Consider the following 9454-nt stretch of genomic DNA (forward strand, 5'->3'; position numbering starts at 1 on the left):
ACAAGAGCAACATGCGGTTGACAATCCTCGATGACAAGGGCGTCATCATCCCTGATGTCGGTGTCAAAACCGGCGGATCTCGGGTAGGGGGTCCTGAACTGTCCGTCTAAGGCTAATGGTAACAGGAGGCAGGGGACACAATGTTTACCCAGGTTCGGGCCCTCTCGATGGAGGTAATACCCTACATCCTGCTTGATTGATCTTGATGATATGAGTATTACAAGAGTTGATCTACCACGAGATCATAGAGGCTAAATCCTAGAAGCTAGCCTATGATTATGATTGTTGTTGTCCTACGGACTAAACTCTCTGGTTTATATAGACACCGGAGAGGGCTAGGGTTACACATAGTCGGTTACAAGGGAGGAGATCTACATATCCGAATTGCCAAGCTTGCCTTCCACGCAAAGGAGAGTCCCACCCGGACACGGGACGAAGTCTTCAATCTTGTATCTTCATAGTCCAATAGTCCGACCAAAGTATATAGTCCGGCTATCCGAGAACCCCCTAATCTAGGACTCCCTCACTCGACCCCAACACAATGAAGAGCAACTCTATGGCAAAGCTAAAGTTCACCATGCCCAAGTTCACCGGAAGCAATGATCCCGAAGAGTACCTTTCATGGGCATTGAAGGTTAAATTTTTTTCCGCCTGCACAGCTATGAGGAAGAGAAGAAGATCATGATGGCATTCCTTGAGTTCCAAGACTACGTCCTTATTTGGTGGGAACAAGTCATTGAGCGCCGTGAGGCAAGAGGTGAACCATCCATCACTACTTGGGCACAAATGAAGGATGTCATGAGAGCACATTTCGTGCCAACCTACTACAACCACGACCTCTTCAAGGAACTCCAACTTCTCAAGCAAGGAACCAAGAGCGTTGAAGAATACTACAAAAAATTGGAGATTGCCATGATACGAGCCAATGTCATGGAAGATGATATGCAAACTATGGCATGTTTCTTGAATGGACTCCATCGTCCTATCAAGAAGGTTGCCGACTTCCAACTATACTCGAACCACATCGAGCTAGTGCACCAAGTTACCAAGGCGGAACGCCAAGTGCAAGATGACTTCAAGTACGCAAAGTTCTCATTCAAGTCATATGGCTTCTCCAACACCCAAGCTTCAACGACTCCAACACCTTCTACCTCAACCAAAGCTACCCCAAGCAACATCGACAAGTCAAGTTACAAGAAAACTTCGACAACCTCAAGTCGTCCTCCTCCTACTACAAGCAACTTCAAGACGATAGCTTCATCATCCTCTACCCCAACCGATGAGACCATCAAGAGAAGTTCCTTAAAATGCTTCACATGCGGCGGCCGTGACCACAAGTCCTTTGAGTGTACCAACAAGCACACCATGATCTTCAGCGATGATGGTACATATGACCTCATGAGTGAAGGAGAAATGGAAGCCCTTGAGCAAGTGGCCATGCACCGGCAAGTGAATGAGGATGAAGATGATCAAGTCTTTTGTGACAAAGATCCGAGCCCCACTCTTGTTGTCTCCAAGGTCTTGACACTTCAACATAAACAAGAAGAAGACCAAAGATACCATATCTTCCATACCAAGGCCGACATCAATGGAAGGTCTGTCAAGGTCATCATCGATGGAGGGAGTTGTCATAACTTGGCAAGTGAAGAACTTTGCTCCAAACTCCAATTGGTCAGGATGAAGCACCGGCATCCCTACAAAGTTCAATGGCTAAGCGACTCCGGCACTATCCAAGTCGAGCATATGGTACAAGTTTCCTTCAAGATCGGAGCGTATGAAGACACTTTGGAGTGTGATGTCATTCATATGTCCGTTTGCCACCTCTTTCTTGGACGACATGGCAATTTGACCGAGGTGTCATCCACAACGGGCGTACAAACCACTATAGCTTCAAGATGAAGGGAAAGGAGTCTGTGCTACTCCTATGTCTCCAAGGCAAGTGATCACCGACAAGCAAGCCACCCATCATGGAGAGAATTGTGAGAGAGTGAACCACCAAAAAGAGAGTGAGCGCCACGAGACCAAATTGAGTGCCTCCACGATGAGTGACAAGAAGAACTTAGTGCTATTTTCCACCAAAAGTGAGATGAGAGAAGTGTGTGAGAACCCATCAAGTGTCATGCACTATGTCCTTTTGTGCAAGGACGAGGCACCAAAAACTAACAATTCTCACAATCTACCTTTAGTGTTATCTTCTCTTTTGCAGGAATTCCAAGATGTATTCCCTGACGAGCTACCTCTGGGTCTACCTCCTCTATGAGGCATCGAGCACCGAATTGACCTCATCCCTGGAGCACCCCTTCATAACAAGGCTCCCTACCGCGTCAACCCTGAGGAAACAAAGGAGATCCAACGACAAGTACAACAACTCATTGACAATGACCATGTTTGAGAAAGTTTGAGCCCTTGTGCCATCCCGGTAATCCTTGTTCCCAAGAAAGATGGTACATTTCGCATGTGTTCCGATTGTCATCCTATCAATGCTATTATCGAGCATTATCGTTACCCCATTCCACGCTTAGATGATATGCTAGATGGGCTTAGCGGAGCCACCATTTTCTCTAAGATTGACCTTAAAAGTGGCTACTATCAAATACGCATCCAAGAAGGTGATGAATGGAAAACCGCATTTAAGACCAGATTTGGCTTATATGAATGGCTTGTTATGCCAATGGGTTTATCCGAAGCACCTGGTACTTTCATGCGAGTCATGCATTTTGTTCTTCGACCCTATATTGGTGTATTTGTTGTGGTCTACTTTGACGATATTCTTGTCTTTAGCAAATCCCTCAAAGATCATGCCACCCATCTTAGAACCGTGTTGCAAACTCTTAGAAAAGACCGCCTTTATGCTAATATGGACAAATACCTTTTTGTTGTTGATAAGCTTGTTTTCTTCGGTTTCGTTTTGTCTTCTAAGGGTGTTCATGTAGATGAATCTAAGATCAATGCTATTAAAACTTTTCCCTAACCAATCAACTTGCAACAAGTGCGTAGTTTTCGTGGTTTAGCCGGTTTCTATCATAGATTCGTTAATGATTTTAGCACCATTGCTTCACCTTTGCATGCTTTGAATAAGAAGAATGCACCTTTTGTTTGGGGACCATCCCAAGATACCGCATTCAATGAGCTTAAGAATTTTCTTACACATGCTCCTTTGCTTGCTTTGCCGAACTTCGATAAACCATTTGAGATTCATTGTGATGCTAGCGGTTATGGCATAGGAGGTGTGTTAATGCAGGAGAAGCACCCTATAGCTTTCTTTAGTGAAAAACTTTCCGGAGCGCAACTCAATTATACCATCTATGACAAAGAGCTATATGATTTAGTGAGAGTCTTGTATGTTTGGGAGCATTTTCTCCGTCCTCACGAGTTCATTCTTCACACCGATCATGAAACACTTAAGTATCTTAAGGCTCAAACTAAGTTGAACAAGCGTCATGCTAAATGGAGTGAATTCATTGAGTCATTTCCATATGTCATCAAGTATATTAAAGGTAAGGAAAATGTTGTGGCATATGCTCTTTCCCGTAGATGCATGCTTGTTACCCAACTTGAATTGAATATCATAGGCTTTGATCACATAAAAGACTTGTATGCGCATGATCCCACTTTTGCTACTCCGCTAAATGTTTGACGCATACGTCTTGGGAACGCTATTGCATCAAAGATGATTATCTTATGAGAGCTAACAAACTTTGCATCCCCGAGTCTTCTATTCGTTTGTTACTTTTGCAAGAATATCATGGAGGGGGACTAATGGGACACTTTGGACGTGACAAGACATTTGCTACACTCTCCAAAAACTATTTTTGGTCCAAGATGTTCTGCAATGTCTCATGCTTCACCAACCGATGCTCTACATGTCGCAAAGCTAAGTCTGAAGCTAAATCTCATGGCGTTTATATGCCACTTCCAATTCCATATAACCCATGGGAAGACATTAGTATGGACTTTGTCCTTGGCTTGCCAGCTAGAAATGGCAAAGATTCGGTGTTTGTTGTTGTGTACCGATTCTCTAAAATGGCACATTTCATACCATGCAACAATATAGACGATGCTTCACATGTTGCAAATCTTTTTTGTAGGGAAATCTTGTGCCTACATGGAGTGCCAAAGATGATTGTCTCGGACCACGACGTCAAGTTCTTGAGTTACTTTTCGAAGACCTTATGCGCCAAGCTCGGAATCAAGCTCTTGTTCTCTTCAGCATACCATCCCCAAACCGACGGCCAAACGGAGGTGATAAACTGAACGCTCTCCACTCTACTATGCGTATTGGTCAAAGGGAACATCAAGGAGTGGCAAGAGTGCTTATCCATCACCGAGTACGCCTACAACCGTGCAAGACATTCGACCTCTGGCAACTCCCCCTTCGAGGTCGTCTACGGTTTCAACCTGTTGTCTCCATTGGACATTCTTTCTCTAACACTTCAAGAGTGCATCAACATGGATGCGAGTGCACGAGAGAACTATCTCAAGAAGATGCATGAAGATACAAGGCACACCACCGAGCGCCAAGAACAACGACTCGTGACCAAGCTCAACTTCAACAAGCAAACCATGATATTCAACATTGGAGATCTCGTGTGGCTACACCTTCGCAAGGACTGATTCCCCAATGAACGCAAGTCCAGACTTCTACCATGAGCCAACGGACCCTTCAAGGTGCTAGCACGCTACAACAACAACGCTTACAAGATCGACCTCCCGCGCGACAAGTACAACATGAGCGGCATCTTCAACGTCAAGGATCTTTCTCCCAACCATGGTGATGAAGATTTCGATCCGAGGTCGGATCTTTCCCAAGTGGGGGAGATGATGCGAAGTATCTCGAGGTCATCCCCATGGACCTACCTATGTCTCCCACAACACCACCTGGACCGATGACAAGAGCTAGAGCAAAGGCTATCGAAGATAAGGTGAACTCACTCCTCTCCGAACTACCACTTTCTACACAGGCGACATGCCTACTACCTTATGCGGAGACACTACATGTGATTGGGTACTTGGATGAAGGCCACGGAGCAGCTACATACAACGGACAAGACATCAAGGACACCGGGTATGAGGGACAAGAAGAAGAGCTGCCAAAGAAGCTCCAGCCACCGGACGACCGGTCGGGACCGGACGTCCGGCACCTGAAGCCCCAGCCTACCCGAGTCCCAGCCAACGCAAGCTACAACGAGCGGACGACCGGTGACCGGACGACCGGTCACACCTCCCAGGGACCGGACATCCGATCTCCATCGGAAATCTGGCTGGTCCCCAACTGAGAGAAATCAGTGGAAGTCCGAGGCGACCAGACGACCGTCGACCGGCCATCTCCGGAAATCCGGTGCCACTTCATCCGAGCCGAAATAGCGGAAGTCCGGCGACTACCGCACGTCCAGACGCCCGTGAACCACCGGACGACCGTTATCCACCGGACGTTTGATACTTGTCTGTGCACAGTTTCGGGCCCGAGGCCCGTGTACCCCTTCACTTCGCCCCCATTTGCACTAATACTATAAGTAGACCTCCTCATCCTATGTAGGGCAGCATTGTGATAGCTCATATGTGAGATAGAGCCTCGCTCATCCATCCGGATCTACTCCACCGAGAGAGACCATCACCTCCTCAGAGAAGATCCAATTGGATTCAATACCCCTAACGGTAAAACCTCAAGACCTCCTCACGGAGAAGAACGTGTTACCTATGTATCGACCTTTGTTGGATTCGGATCGTGTATCTCGATATGTTTCGAGGATCTAGCATATGTGTGACCGAATCTTGTTGGTTTGAGTGATTTCTCTTGTGTTTGCCCTCGTTCCTCTCTCGTGTTCTTCATAGGATCCGCTCCAATCGTGAAAGATCGGCCCGAGGGTTTCCACCCTACATCACAATGTGGATATCTCTGCTTGCATTCTGTTAAAACTTCGTTGACATAGTAGACTGGCCGTTGAACAGGATATTCTTTCCTAGCCTCCTTGTGCTCTGATGAGGTCATCAATACCACTGTTACACCCACAACCCCTGCTACTATACATACTGGACCAATTACTAGAGCTCGTGCACGCCAATTAAATTACCAGGTACTTCTGTTTCTTGGTAATGATTCTAATGTTCATGACAATATGATGATGTCTAAATTGGACACATTTGTTTTGCTTACAAATGAAGGGCCTAGCTTGGAGAAAGATGAACATTGGAGCAAGAACAAGCATGGAGATGATGGCATGCGCAAGGGAAACAAGAACAAAGTTTCAAGTGATGATTTTAGGACTTTGAAGCCACCATAATGAGTGCATGAAGTCACTACTAGAAAACAGGCTATAGATAATATAGACACTAATGGCGCATTATACATGCGGTGCGCCACTACTATGTAGTAATGGCGCACCTATACATAGTGCGCCATTAGTATCTAAAATAGTAATGGCGCACCTAGTAAAAAGTGCGCCATTACTATGTTTGACCAAGCTTTGACCCACTTCTGGACATAGTAATGACGCACTTTTCCCTGATGCGCCATTGCTATTTTTGATACTAATGGCGCACTTTTCCATGCGGTGCGCCATTGTGGTTTTGTAGGTAAGTGCCACAGGCCGACCGCCCACCATCTCTCTCCCTCTCTCTCTCTCTCGCACGGAACCCTATCCTCTTCTCCCTCACCCCACGCACACACACACACACGTCTCTCGGCCTCGCCCCGGCCCTGATCCATGCCGCCTCCCATCGCTCCCTCCTCTTCCTGCGCGGCGAACCTTGCCCTGCTCTCTCTTCGGTCCCCTTCGCGCCTCCTCGCGGCAGTCGCAGCCAAGGAGCCCGAGCTCGGCGGCGACGGCTCGGAAGGCAGCGTCAGTGCTGGATCTAGGAGTGGTGGAGCCGCCGCCATCTCCACTCGCCGGGAACCGGCTAGATCCGCCCCACGAGCTTCACAGGTGCCACCCCCTCCGCCACCAGCCACGGTGGCCTCCCCTGCCCCGTATCGGCGCGGATCCAGCCGCCAACTCCCGCAGCAACAACGGCCTCGCCCTGCTCCACCCCTGCTCCTCATCCTCCTCCTCCGCGCCTTCGCCTCGCTCCCCATCCCGGCCCGTCTCCCTCAGGTTCTCTCCGCTCTCACACCCTCCATGTCCGTCCTCTGGATTCCGTTTCCCGGGGCCTTGCGCGCATCGACGCACGCCGCGCGTGCTGGACCGGCGACCGATATCGTACATGTGGCTAGCTCGATAGGACGCGGACCCGTTAGTTGGCTTGAATTTGGATTATGCCGCTGTTATTCATGGACTGGGACTGGTGTTAAGATAGACTGTCAGTGCACTGGCAGTGGCAGTGATGAAGAGCAAGAGCTCTCCGGATGCATGATTTGGAGTGACTCCTACACTAATTCGTAAACCTAGATTCCTGAAATGGCACATATCTTCTCTCTGTCTGTCACCAAACTTGCTCTATCAGTCAATTTGTTTAGCCATGTCATATAGATATTGTTATGATTGGTTAATATCCAACTTTGGTAGGTAGACGATAGACGATAGAAATAAAATGCATTACTGATCTAAATGGGGTTCAGTAGTTCATAGTTACACTCATTGAGAGGCAATATAACTTAATATCAGTTTAATGTGTATGACTGTAACTTGCGGCGGAGGAGCAGAGGCGGCAGCCTGCATGCAGGGCGGCTGCTCCAACCAGCGCCTTCGACTTCTCCACCATGATGAACTTGCTGAATGTAACCAAGAGCTTATACTGAATTCTCTGAATGAAGCGTTTACAGTTTCATACTCTGTTTTGTTCTGTTCATTTTCAAACGCGAGTTCTTGGAGGATTTTACATATACTACAGGTTTGAATCGGTTGTTAATTTGGTTGGGTTTCACTAAAGATATTCACGTCCATTTTAACATATCCGAACTTGCTCAATGTAACCAAGCTCTACTGAAGCATTTTACAGTTTCTGCAAAACTAGAAATACTCTGCTCTGTTCTCTCCATTGTCAAAGTTGAGTTCTTGGGAAGATTTATTTATACAAGCTCGAATTTCCTGTGAATTTGTTTCAAATTGGGAATTTGTCTGACAATTAACTTGAATCGTGGATTTTGTTGTGGTGTGGGCGCAGGACCCGAGCATCAAGGAGATGGCGGAGCAGATCGCCAAGGACCCATCCTTCAGCGAGATGCCCCGTAAATCTACTGTATGATCAATCAAAACACGTTTTGTCCAAAGTCCAAACTTAATGGTAAACAAGAGGCTAATCTTGCTATTTTTGTTTGTTATGCGGTTTGCACTTTCTGTTTCCTTGAACAGTTTACAGTTCATCTAATTTACATTTTTATGTTAACTTTAGCAATTAATTTACCTCAAACAAGGTAATTAATATGATAATTATCCCCTGTGTATACCGCAAGTAAGTAACTTACTATAATTATGTTAAGAAATTAGAATGTTTGTGACCGACTATTTAATAAGTTGCTCTTTTCACAAGGTGTGATATTGTGGCATATTTACCCTGGAGCTAGCATATATATGGAGCTGACTTTGTTCCTGGAGGTGAGCATATATTGTTGATCTTCTCATGTCAATTGCAGTAATTCCTTGATTCACAATTTATATAGTGTGGTATAGTGGTTATATTTGGAGGTTTATCCCTGTGAAATAATCACCGCAAGGTGAGTACTTTCTGCAGCTAATGTGTTATGCATAAGCTCAATGTGTTTGCTCAATTAGCTACTGCTCAATTAAAATTGGTGACCTTCCATTGATGATAGGTTTAGAAATTATGCATTGAGTAATTGGACCTGACCTGGAGTACTTGGTTAATTCAGTAATCTTTTAACAAAATTTTAACTGAATTATTTTGGGCAAAGGAGTACTGAATTTTAACTGAGTAACTTGCACTTGCATATGCACTAGACCACTTGTAAATTCTTTGGCTCCTCTTTAATCTGGTGCAATTACTTAACTGATCGTAATAGCCTTGACACCTGTAAGTAACCATATCATTCAAACATCCAATTAAATCTATTCTACTCCATTTCCTGAGATGAAATTGTGATGATGGGAGTGACATTAAACAACTTGAACATATAATTGTGCATGTACTCCACTGTTATATACTGATCCATCTTGTCTTTGTCCCATGTTAACATTCAAATTGTTAATTGCATTCAAAGTATTAATTGCAGGAGCAGACACAGAGGAGGAATCTGCTACCTCAAAGCAGTTGATCGACGCCGGGAGGATGGGTACATGATGTCGAAGGCTGCCGGGAGGGTGGTGACGAGCTACCGAAGAGATGAGTTCTGGCTCTCCTCGATGCCAGGACGAGGCGCTGCTGCCGATCGGACATGGACTCGATTGATTTTGATTTGAAATATGACGGGTTGTAATGTACAATGCACTTCAGTTCAAAATTTCCTCCCCTTGCGAGAGGTATTCTTGGATGGAGGGAGTAGAAGATTAGTTATAGGATT

The 9454-nt window shown here is 45.8% G+C and overlaps 1 long non-coding RNA gene across 1 annotated transcript; it reads left to right on the top strand.

The window, feature by feature from the left end:
• Positions 1–8146: 8146 nt before the first annotated feature.
• On the top strand, positions 8147–9250 carry LOC125548312. Its single transcript, XR_007300984.1, has 3 exons — positions 8147–8220; positions 8467–8531; positions 9167–9250. It is a non-coding gene; the product is annotated as an uncharacterized LOC125548312 (long non-coding RNA).
• The last annotated feature ends 204 nt before the right edge of the window (positions 9251–9454 follow it).

This window comes from Triticum urartu, chromosome 3, assembly GCF_003073215.2.
Source record: "Triticum urartu cultivar G1812 chromosome 3, Tu2.1, whole genome shotgun sequence".
In the NCBI taxonomy this organism is placed as follows: Eukaryota; Viridiplantae; Streptophyta; class Magnoliopsida; order Poales; family Poaceae; genus Triticum; species Triticum urartu.